At 39.9% G+C, this 12,673-nt stretch overlaps 1 long non-coding RNA gene across 1 annotated transcript in view; it reads left to right on the forward strand.

The window, feature by feature from the left end:
* The window catches only part of LOC118598850, a 21,152-nt gene that overhangs the window by 5,747 nt on the left and 2,732 nt on the right, over positions 1–12,673 (forward strand). The window contains exon 2 of the long non-coding RNA XR_004948030.1: positions 12,270–12,290. This is a non-coding gene — a long non-coding RNA (uncharacterized LOC118598850). The remainder of the gene's footprint in view (positions 1–12,269; positions 12,291–12,673) is intronic.

The raw sequence follows: 12,673 nt of genomic DNA on the forward strand, positions 1-12,673 counted from the left end.
TTTATTTCTACATTAAAACAGTTTCTGTTTTGCAAATCCAAGTTTATCTGAAGCAGTCTGTGTCAATTGAGTTTAGTTTCAGTTTATTTTGAAAACTATTTAAAACAATAAAACAGTCATAACAGACAATAAAAGAGTAACCAATAAAAGAACAAGTGCAAAAAAGAGCAAGTACAAACATGATATAGTGTTCAGAAAGGGATGGGAAGAAGTTAAAAGAAAACATATTTAATCCCGCTCTCTAATCTAATCTAAATAACGCTTACTCCAGTCCTTCCTCACTTTGGCTCAATAAAGGAAAAAAGCCACAAGAAAAAGAAAAACAGCAAATGCATTAAAAAAAATCCATATATACGTACGTACCTATACATTTTGTATACATATTTGCATAACTTAGACGCATGTACACTTACACATATGCACAAATCTTTTTGCATCCACAATAGTCAATCATTTATATATGCTTATCTAGTCATTAAAGATTCTTGACCTGTATTAAAGTTTGAATAGCCTTATTGTTGGACTATTTTTGATTCGGATATACTGTTCCACAGTCTTGGACCACAAAAAAAAATGCAGAATTGTTTTCTTCTGGTACGAGTTTTATTTATTATAAATCTGAATTGGCCTCTCAGGGAGTACCCTCCACCTCTACTCGTGAACAGTTTTTGAATGTTATTAGGCAGCATTTTATTTTGGGCTTTGTACAAATTTTGTGCAGTTAAATAATTAACTAAATCTTTTAATTTTAGTAAGTTTGAAGGAATAAAAAGTGGGTGAGTATGATCTTAATAACCAGCTTTATGTGTAACTCGTATGGCCCTTTTCTGAAGATCAATAAGTGGTTAATGTATTGATATGTAGTGGTATTGATGTAATGTAATTATTGCCCCAGATCTCCACACAGTAACTAAAATATGGCAAAATTAATAAACAGTACAACATGTGAAGTGATTTATAATTTAATAAGTGTTTTACATTTTGTTTGAAATTGCAAGACTTCTGGATATTTCATTTTGAATTTGATTAATATTCGGTTTCCAGCATAACTTATCATCAATTATAACATCCAAAGTACTATTTTTAATGAACCACTTCAACTTTAAATACATTAATTTCAAATTGAATCGGTTCCTTTTTGTTATTTGAAAATACCATCATTTTTGTTTTATCTAGATTTAATGCTAGAATATTGCTATCAAACAATGCTTTAATTTTTTTTTATTTCTTTGGTAACTGCATCTAGCAGCTCATTTAAATTTTCACTGGAAGACATTTGTGTCATTTGCAAATAAAACCATCTTCATCACTTGAGATACAGAACATAGGTCATTAATAAACAACATGAACAATTTTGGGCCTAGGACACCAGCAATTATATTCATTTCAGAGGAACGAACGTCATCCAACTGGATGTATTGCCGTCTTGTTTGTTAAATAACTCTTAATCCATTTAAGTACTAAACCTCTAAATTCATATTTTTCCAGTTTGTGAAGTAATATATTATGATCAATTGTATCAAATACTTTTTTATATCAATAAAATTTCCCATTGTGATTTGTTTTAAATCCAGAGCGTTGCTGATTTCTTCGACGACTTGGATTATTGCAAATGATGTTGACATGTTAGCTCTGAATCCATATTGGTTATCAGCAAGTAAGTTATATTTTGCTATAAATGTTTCCATTATTGAACTGAAAAGTCTTTCAAGTATCGGAAAAACTTGGGGGCTATAGTTAGGCTAAGATGGGGCTATAGTTGATAAAGTGATGTTTGTTCCCAGTTTGTTTTACAGAGGTATGACTTTTCCTATTTTCATTGAGTTGGGAAAGGAACCCGATTAAACTGACAAATTTAAAATATATGTAATATTATATGGTATATTAAATGGTATTATGATCCCATCAATCACCTGTTTTACAACTTTCATGTCAATATCCATATTGTCTGTTCAAGAATTATTGTCATATTATTTAACTATGTCCAATATTTATTTTTCCTTTATAGGATTTAAGAACATTGAGTTGCCATTTCTTTCAATTAGAGCAGTCAAGTGAACTTCAGTAGTATTTTGTTGGGAGATGCTTTTAGCAATATCTGGTCCAACATTAGCGAAGAAACTGTTTAACTTACCAGCCATTTCACCTCTGTCAGTCACAACAATATTGTTTCTTTTTGTGTTTTTTCGGCGGCTGGCAACCAACTTAGAGGTGCATTACTGCCACCTACTGTTCCGGAGTATGGGTCAGAATTCATTCTCACCACCTAGGTACTGTTTTTTTTTTTTGTTTGTTTTGTTTTAAATTCCCCGCCACCACCACCACCACCACCCAAATATCTATACCCTGTTATAGATACCAGAAGATTTCAAAAAAGCCACCAACGCTCCTACTTGGCCTCTATTACTACAACTTAATACACTCTTCAGGTTAATCTCCTGAAAACCAAGAACCTTCAACTTCTCCTCCAGATCTCCCCTTTCCACAGCATATCCCCTGCACCTTAACAGGGCATGCTCAACTGTCTCCCTCTCCTCTTGACATATGTCACACTGCCCTGTCCCGTGCTTCCCTATAAGGTGAAGTGTGCCATTAAGACCACAATGCCCTAAACGAAGTCTTGTGAGGACAATTTCCTCTCTCCTATGACCCCCATGCATACGATCCTCACCCACCTCATTTTTGATATTGTACAAGTGCCTCCCTTTTTCACCTGCATCCCATAGCCGTTGCCACTCCTTGCCTATCTCCTCCCAAACCAAACTCTTTGCTTCTGTATAACTGCTCCATAAGTTCATTTCAACTCTGGTCTTATTTAGAGCTGCCTTTGCCAATCTGTCTGCCATTTCATTCCCCCTAATTCCAACATGAGCCGGCACCCACAAAAATTTAACTACACCACCATTTCTATAGATTCTGGAACACGTCATTAACACGTCACTTAGAATATCCTGCCTAGATTTTGATTTAAATGTTTCAATACTTTGTAGAACTGAAGCCGAATCAGAACAGACCAGCACCCTGTCCACTTTAGTTAGTTCAGCCCACTTTAAAGAAACCAATACCGCCAACATTTCCACTGTATATACTCCCAGTCGATCTGAAGTGCGCCTGTTTATACCTACGTTTTTACTCGGAACAGCCACTCCGAATCCCGTTATGCCTGTGTCTGGATTCTTTGTTCCATCAGTAAATACCTGAGTGAATTCTGCATATGCCAGCTGGCTAAAAAAATGAAAAGCTCCCTTCAGATCCCCTCTCCCCTTACTCTCCCTTTTCAAATCTAAAAGGCACCAGTCTACATCTGGGTACACAAACATCCATGGTGAAGTTATAGGGAAAACCAGTACAGGACAGATTTGTAAATCATAAACACCACATTCCTTTGCAAGCAAATTTCCCATTTCACCAAAGTGGTTCCTCTGAGACCTGCCATTCTCCCAGCAGTCCATAATCACTTCTTTAGTGGGGAGTGATTCCCCATGACCAGCAAGATGCAGCCAATAATTTAATGCAATTTGTTTCCGTCTCAGACAAAGAGGCATTTCGTTCATCTCCACTTGTAAAGCATTAACTGGGGTCGTTCTAAAAGCTCCGCAGCACACTCTCAGAGCCTGTGCTTGCAGTACATCCAACCGTTTCAAAACAGATGGCGCTGCTGAACCATAAGCCACACTCCCATAATCAAGCACAGACTTAATTAATGCCTGGTATATCCTTTTCAGGGCTGAGCAACTAGCCCCCCAGTCCCTCCCAGCTACACACCTCATCACATTTATCACCTTCTTACATTTGCTCTCAATATTGTCAACGTGCTTCTTCCAGGTCAAGCGTGCATCAAAAATAACTCCCAAAAACTTAAAGGAACTAACCCGCTCAATTTCCTCTCCATACAACCTCAGTTTCAAGTTTGTGTTCACTTTTCTCCGTGTGAAAAATACCACTTTAGTCTTTTCAACCGAAAATCGAAACCCCCAATCATACCCCCACTCCTCAACCTGATTGACAGCATCCTGAACCTTGCCCACTATATGATCAAGGTTTCTACCTCTTTTCCACAAAGCACCGTCATCTGCAAACAAGGACCGGCCAATCCCTCCAGAGACTGACGTAAACACATCATTAATCATGACAAGAAAAAGCAGAGGACTGATTACACTTCCTTGAGGTGTACCATTTTCCACATCAAACTGAGTAGACAGTGCCGATCCAATTCTCACCTGAATTCGTCTCCCAAAAAGAAAGTCCTTAATCCAGTTAAAGGTCCTGCCACCAATCCCAAGTCTGTTTAACTTAATCAAGAGGCCCTCCCTCCACAACATATCATATGCCTTTTCTATATCAAAAAATACTGCCAAAACAGAATCATTGCTTACTTGTGCCTTCCTAATGACATCTTCTAGCCTGATCACTGCATCCACTGTATTTCTAGCCTTCCTAAAACCACTTTGGTAACTGGCTAACACTCCTCGTCTTTCAAGTTCAAAGGATAGTCTTGCTGAAATCATCCGTTCCATCAATTTACACAAATTAGACGTTAGTGCAATAGGCCTATAGCTACCTGGTTTCGTTGGGTCTTTACCAGGCTTCCTAATTGGAATTATTATTGCATCTTTCCAGGCACACGGAAGCTCCCCCTGAATCCAAATGCTGTTCATTAAAGACAACAGTTTTGCGAGAGCCTCTTCACCAAGATTCTTCAACATTAGATAACAAATTTGATCCTTCCCTGGGGCTGTTGGCTTAGCAGCTTTTAATGCCCTCAACATTTCTCCCTTAGTAAACACTGCATCCAAATCATGATCCGTATTGGTTTGCTTCACTAGAGCATCCAGGTGCTTTTCTTTCGTCTGTTCCGTCCTCAGTCTTGCCCTCTCTGATAAGTTGCCAGAGCTATGAACCTCTGAAAAATGTTTGGCCAGGATTTCTGCTTTCTCCTGATCAGAAATAGCAGTCTCCTGTCCTGACATTAACACAGGATAATCCCATTCTCGCCTGTCACCTCCCATCCTCTTAACCATTCCCCATACATCTCCCACTGGAGTCGACCGCCCTATTTTAGAGCAGAATATCCTCCAGCTAACCTTCTTTGCCTGTTTTACAGTCTTTCTGACCTTTGCCTGAGCTCTCCTGTACCGAACAAGATTTGTCAAATTAAGAGTGTTTTTGAGTAATTTAAGTGCTTTGTTACGGTCTTTAATAGCTTGTTGACACTCTTCTGTCCACCAAGGCACTAATAGCCTGCATTTTCTGCCTTTACTCACAGGGATGGTTGACAGTGCTGCCATCACTACGGCGTCCGTAAACTTCCTATTAAGGTCATCTACACTGTTTGAAACACCGACACCCTCCACAGCTTCTTCACATCGTAACCGAAACTTTCCCCAGTCAGCCTTGTGAAAACACCATTTCTGTATTCCTGTCCTGGCTGTTACCTGAATTTTATCACCAGCTGAAGTAAAAACTGGGTAGTGGTCACTCCCCAATGGAGAATCTGGTCTTGTGGTCCACCGACTTATTCCTGCTAGACCCAATGACACTAAGGTTAGATCCAACACTGACTCTGTGCCACTTGTAGTATTCCACTTGGTTCCCCTGCCATCATTCAAACAAACAAGCTCACATTCATCCATCAGGTCTTCAATCACCCTGCCATTAGTATCCGTATGTACACTTCCCCAAACCGTACTATGGGCATTAAAATCCCCACACCATATAACCCGTCTCTGACCCCGGCCTTCAATACTCATCAAACTCTGCAGCTCCAACCTGGCACATGGATTATAAAAATTTATTACAGTAATTGGGTCACCTTTTTCCCATATTTCAACCGCTACATACTCCAGAACACTTCCTGTTCCTAAGAGTCTGTATGGAATGCCACTTTTAATAAACGTAGCGCATCCTCCACCCACCCCATTATTCCTGTCACGTCTTAATACAGTGTACCCACACATCCCAAAATCCAATGAAGGTTTAAGCCATGTCTCCTGCACACACACAACATCAGGCTTGACATGCATTTCTCTTATGAAATGTTTGAATTCCTGACCGTTAGCCAGTAAACTTCTGGCATTCCATTGAAGAAGAAAAACCATGATGAGAAAAGAAAACATTATGTCTCCTGGCTTGACTGATGATTGAGGTTGTCCCTCACTTCTTCCCATGTCAGTCCTTCTAATCCCAAATGATTGATAGCTGCTTTGACTATGACCTGAATCTTTTCATTCTTCGATGGGATACCCGCCGTAGCATTTATCACTCCAGCAATGAATGTAACCAAAGCCAATTTATCAAGGACAACAACCTCAGCATTTACCTGAGGCTGCCTCTGTACCACACGTGGTCCCTGCTCAACATCCATACTGTTGTGTGCCCTCATTCGTGTAGCTTTAACAGCTTCAGCGTATGAAATGTTTCTTTCCACTCTCACTTTCTGAACAAGGCGTTCCTGTTTCATTCGTTCACACCCAGTATATGCAACACTATGCGTCCCTCCACAACTACAGCATTTCGGTTGCACTCCTGCTCCACACTTCCCATACTCATGATCGCCCCCGCACCTAGCACATCTTCTCTTATCTTTGCAGTTTCTTGCTATGTGGCCAAAGCGTTGACAATTATAGCACCTCAGTGGCTTTGGAACAAATGCTCTCACAGGGAAGCTAATAAATCCCAGAAAAACTTTTGTAGGTAGAACTTCTTCCACAAACTCAATCAAAATGCTTTCACTATCCACTCTAGAACCATCTCTTGAGGACTTCAGCCTTTCCAGATTAGCAACCTTCCCTCCTTTTATATTTTCCCTAAGGTCCTTTAAACTAACAGACACTGGGACCCCTGTAATGACTCCCCTGCTCCCATTTCCTCTCCGGGTCCCCACTCTTCCCGAATTTTCCACCTTCAGTTTCCCCAACTCTTTCAGAGTAAGTGCTTTGTTAAGCTGTTCCTCATCCACACAATGTATTAGCAGGTTCCCATCACCAAGGATTTTCGCAGACTTAATATCCCCTAGCTTGTTACCCAGGGCCGTCGTCAATACAAATGGACTCAGCTTCTTGATACTGGCTCGAGCTTTGTCATGAAACCTCAATACAACTATATAACTGTCATGGTCCAACCTGCTACCCTCCTCCTTCAACCACCAGAGGGAACTCTCACCTGAGTTTTGACCACCTCATCTACCTTCACTCAGGACTCTGATCATCCTCAGCTGCTCAGCTGTTTTCCATCTGCTCATCACCACCACAGTATTTAGTCTGGTTCTCACCACAGCTCACTGTGAAGTCTTGTTTGTTTCTACATCCATTTCTGAGCGTTTATGCCTATTAGATCCTCTGGTTTTCGACTCCTGCCTGCCTCCTCGACTCCCTGTCTGCCTGTGTCCTGACCTCTGCCTGTATTTTGACCTTGCCTTGCCTCAGCCTGAGTCCCCCATTAAAACCACGTTTGCATATGGATCCACACGCCTCTGCCTCTTCATCACAATAACGATCAACCTTATCTCCAGATGCACCAAAAAGATCATCACTGCTAACGCTATCGTTCCTCACCCTTTTGTTCCTTCCGGCTGACTTGTTCGCAGACTCTGGCTCACTTAGCTCCATTCCTAATTCAGCTTCCTCCTCCAATTCACGAAGGTCACCCCACCCGCCTACTTCTGACCCACTCACGGAACAGCCGTGCTCAGCCTCCAGTCGATCAACAGTTTTCGAAATTCCCACTTTTTTCCGCGTCATTGGGTTCGTTCCACCAGCTGACGATGACGCCATCCTCCTCCCCGCTAAGGAACAGGCAGCCAGCAACTCCTCTCCTCCGCTCACACCATCATTTAGAGTCACCTGTACATGGCCTTTAAATACACACCTGGTACTTTACCTAATTGGCTTGCACCAGGTGCATCATCAAACAGACTCAGCCTTCTCATTGCCACATTTGTCTTGAATACTTGAAAATGTCTTTGGTTTCCTGTTTTTTTGCCACACAGAACATATGAAACAAGTTTAGGTCATGTTGGGTTACAGATGAAAGAGCAGATAAAAACAATCTGAAAATACATTTAAAAATAAAACAAAAAAGGAAAAAAACCTCTGCTTGTAAAAAAAAAAAGTTGATTATCAGCATCTGCAAGCTGTGTGGAACAAAAAGGGAAAGCAAAACAAAATTGATGGATGTGAGAATGATTTAAAAAAAAACATTAACTTTTAACACACTGCTTTTGAGTTTACAAAAAAGCAATTTGTTTGTTCGCTCTTTTTTTCTTCTGAAACAGAACTGTCATGATTCAGAGCTCTGCCTCTCCCTCTGGTCACTGGCGAGAGCCAACTCACAGCGTCTCCCCGGATGCGCAAACTCCCCAGATGCTGCTCAGCTGATTCCAGTCTGACAATCACCCATCAATTTTAGCTGAAAAAAAACAAATCTTCAAACACTCATTTTAATCTGATTACTTTGTTCCAGGCCTACAAAACTGCGGGACCTATTATGCTTAGATTCATTTGGATATGTTTTAAAAAATGTAAACTTTGATTTCCTTAAATTTAATATTTGCCATTGAATTGTTTTGTTTTGTAGGTTTTGTCATTCCTTTGTCATCAGAAAAATGGTTGCAGTTACTGTGATGAGACGTGAGATGACGTTGAGAACCATTTTCTCAGGTTTGCCAATCTCCACAGCAGCCTGATTAAACATGGGGAACACAAAATAAAATAAAAAAAAGGGATCCAAAATATAACAACTATAAAAATATATAAAGTAAAGATGGGAAAACATGAAAAGAAGCTTTACTAGTTATACTGTTTATTAAAGGATTTCTACCTAATTCAGTATTTAGGTATAAAAGTTATTGTGCCGTTATTTTTGTCTGTGTTTTAACAAACAAGCTGAGATTCTGCGTGTGAATTGTGTTTTTGTTTAGAGGTGATGGGTTGATAGAAAAAGGATGTCGTATCTAAAATAATGGTTGTGAGTGATGTTATGTTTCACACCAGACGTTGCTGCTGCAGAGATTATGGAAGTTCAAGACGAAATGCAGAGAGACCACAAGTGACGGATGACATATGCTAGAGCTGCAGCAAGCAAGATTATCGGCAACCTTTTGCTCGAGTCTGCTTGACTAGATCAGAGTGAGAAGAGTGAGTGAAAGGGGAGAAAGAAGGCTGAGAGTGTTGAAGGGTTTCACAATGTTGATAATAACTCAGTTGATGAAGTTGCAATGAGAGAACAAAAGCCAGACATTGATTTATGGTTGAATGGTCAAAAAGTAGCATTTTTATGTGATTTGTGACATAGTCCTGTCATGAAAACTTTTCAGAGTCACCTGAGCTAGAATGAACTCCAGAGGCTTTTTGTCATCAAAAAACAGAATTTAGTAGAAGCGAGTGCATTGATGCTCCTAGACTGTTTAGAAACTTGTATTCAAACTCAAAAAAGGGGCTGGGATTTGTGGATGTCCCTGACATCTCTATCTGTGGTGAAGCAAAGGCTCCTATGGCCTTAGGGGAGGAATAGCTCTGAAGGTAATCGGTCAACTGAAGACTCATAATAGTAATTTTTGACAAATGTAAGTGTATGTGCAGCCTGCACTCTACTATCACAATATAATGCTGCGTTCAAACTGAACGTGATTTGCGCAGCAGAGGGGGCAGTTTCAATGTGAAGTTAATAGAACAGACATGAATTAAAGTGATTTAAAATTATTAACATACTTAGTAAGATTCATTAACATCTAAAGTGGAACTATTGTCTCCAAATTCATATTAATAAACTACTTACAAACTTAACAAATGTGTTAACTATCTTTATCAACATTATACTGACTGTTTTGCAGCACCTAATCTAAAGTGTTACCGAATCAATTATATCAATTTTAATGTGTATAGATTGGCCAACTATTCCCAAGAAATGTTTACAACATTCCATGAGCAGCTGAGAGCCACCTTCCTCATGACCTACTAGAACAGAATCATTATGGAGATGTTCCTGGTTGAAAAGGCCCTGGAGGGTCTAAGGGCATTAGTAGGGAAATGAAGGCTCACTCTGGAGTGGACACATCAAGGTGGGACCCGTGGATGAAAGAACCTGGTGTCATCTATTCTCCTGTCTGCTGCATTCGTCGTATTTGTGGAGTTCTACTGCAAATCGTGGATATGACTTTCTGTGCACCGGAACAGTCTGAAACAGCTTGATTGATTCACTTCCCTCAGCCACTCTGAACTAGATGCCTAAACTGAAAATAAACATGAATTTTTAAATGAACATTTTACACAGGACTGTGAAAATGATTAATAGAAACAAAACCAGAAATGAAGTTGTCTACTTATGATGTGAGAAAACAGCTGTTAGAATGATACAGGAGGTAATGTAACTGTTTAATGTACACACTTCCGGGCGAGTGAACGCTGGCGCGCTTGGCAGCCGCTGCTCCCTGGATACTTACTGAACCCTCCTCCAATATCAACTATGTGGATTAATCGTGTGTGGATTATACTTGCCTGGACTATTCTGTCGTTTGTCCAGCAACTTTTGACAGCACTGCTCCAATACTCTGCCGCCGAACTTGTTAAACTCCAGACCCCCTGCTATTTATCATCTATCTTCTACCCCTCGGCCAAATCCTCCTTAAACACAAGATTCACTTTTATTGTTATGCTGACGACACCCAGCTCTACATCTCCACCAACCCAGAATCCTCTCTTCCTCCCACTTCTCTCACTAACTGCCTTTTTGCAATAAAATCTTGGTGCACCTCACACTTCCTAAAACTAAATAATGACAAAACTGAACTTCTCCTAATAGGCACTAAATCCATCCTAAACAGCATCCCGAACTTCTCCATTCCCTTTGGAAACTCCTGCATTTCCCCCTCCCCTCAGGTTAAGAGTCTGGGTGTCGCCTTCGACAGCACTCTCTCCTTCACCTCACATGTCAATAGTATCACCCGGTCTTTTTCCACCTTCGCAGCATCCGTCGTCTTCGGCCATCCCTCAGCCCTCATTCAACTGCCATGATGGTGCACAGCCTTGTCACTTCCCGCCTGGATTACTGCAACTCCCTTCTTTTTGGTCTACCTCAGAAAACCCTACGTAAATTACAATATGTTCAGAACTCAGCAGCCAGACTCATCACTTAAACCCCATCCATCCAACACATCACACCTGTTCTGCAGCAGCTTCACTGGCTACCCATCACACACCGGATTACATACAAAATACTCCTCCTAACCTTTAAATCCATCCACAACCTTGCCCCTCCTTACCTGTCGGACCTTGTTCAGGTCACCAGACCCACACGCACCCTCAGATCCTCCTCCTCCCTTCAACTCGTTGTCCCTACCGCTCGACTCGTCACTATGGGGAGCAGAGCATTCAGCCGCTCTGCTCCCCCGCTATGGAACTCGTTACCCCCTGACCTCCGAAACATCCGTTCTCTCCCACATTTGTCAAAGAAACTCATCTTTTCCATCTTGCCTATCTCCACCCATAATTTTGATTGCATTGTTTGTCAACAAGTGCATATTTTATTGTAAATTTTATTGTTGTTTTATTATTTGTTGTTGTTTTTTATTTATTTTATATACGGCGACCTTGGGTTCCAAGAAAGGCGCCAAAGAAATAAAATGTATTATTATTATTATTTATTATTATCATATTTTATCATTCTAACTGCTGATTAAAACTTCTGATTTGTATGCCACACTCTCCGTTTCTCTTCTCGCTTACAGAATGTTTTTCTCCCTAGCATAACAGGAAACGCATGAGATGCAGGTGTTGCACAGAACAACACAAACTGCTGAAACAGAAACTTTGCATCAACCCAGAGTTGAACTAGGATTAACCTTGCCTGGCAACAACCAATCAACGTGTACTAATACATATTAAGCATTCATAGCTTAAACTAACCCAACCCATGTAACTAAGGATATTCTGAATGAAATGAAAGTGAGCAGCCAGAAGTACTTCAGAGAAGAGTGGACTTATGTCACTGCTGTCCTCATGAGAAATCTTACTCACAGTCTTGATGTTTTCCTGATTTGTTAAATGTCTTGTGTTTTCAGAAATAACCTGGACACCGAATGTTAAAAAAATACATTGGGTGAAGACTTACATTTGTTAGTTGATAAGGCTTTTTAAATGTAAGTACTGCATAATAATCTTTTTTACACCTTGTTTTTTTCTTGATTGATTGCATAAAGCTCATTTGGCTCAAGTGATCCACTGAAGTAACAGAAACTGTTTCTTCTCTTTGTTTCCTGTTCTTCACTCCACCAGACTAATCAGTCAAAACTCCAGGTAAGTCCACTTCTTTCTAAAATGATCTTTTCTGAAAAAAAAAATGTTTTAGATTTTTTCAATGTGAGATCATTTCACCAACAACTGTTTAGCACTGTTCATACTGGTCATATTTAGTCATTTAAGTTAAAATAAAGTTTTTAATTACTTCCTATCACTTTTTGAATAAAGACAAGACATACAAGGAAAGAAAATAGACATTTTGATCTAAAAATGTAAGAATGCAAAAACTGTAGTAAATGAAAAAGATAGACTGATTACAGTTCATTAATGGCAGAATATTCATAGAGACAAACAAAGGAAGAAGATAAAGTTCTATTTTGTGGCTTCTGTTTCTTGTTTTTACCACCAATTGTTCAAAACAAAAGACCTGTAATTTTTAT

This window comes from Oryzias melastigma, linkage group LG6 (genome assembly GCF_002922805.2).
Source record: "Oryzias melastigma strain HK-1 linkage group LG6, ASM292280v2, whole genome shotgun sequence".
Lineage (NCBI taxonomy): Eukaryota > Metazoa > Chordata > Actinopteri > Beloniformes > Adrianichthyidae > Oryzias > Oryzias melastigma.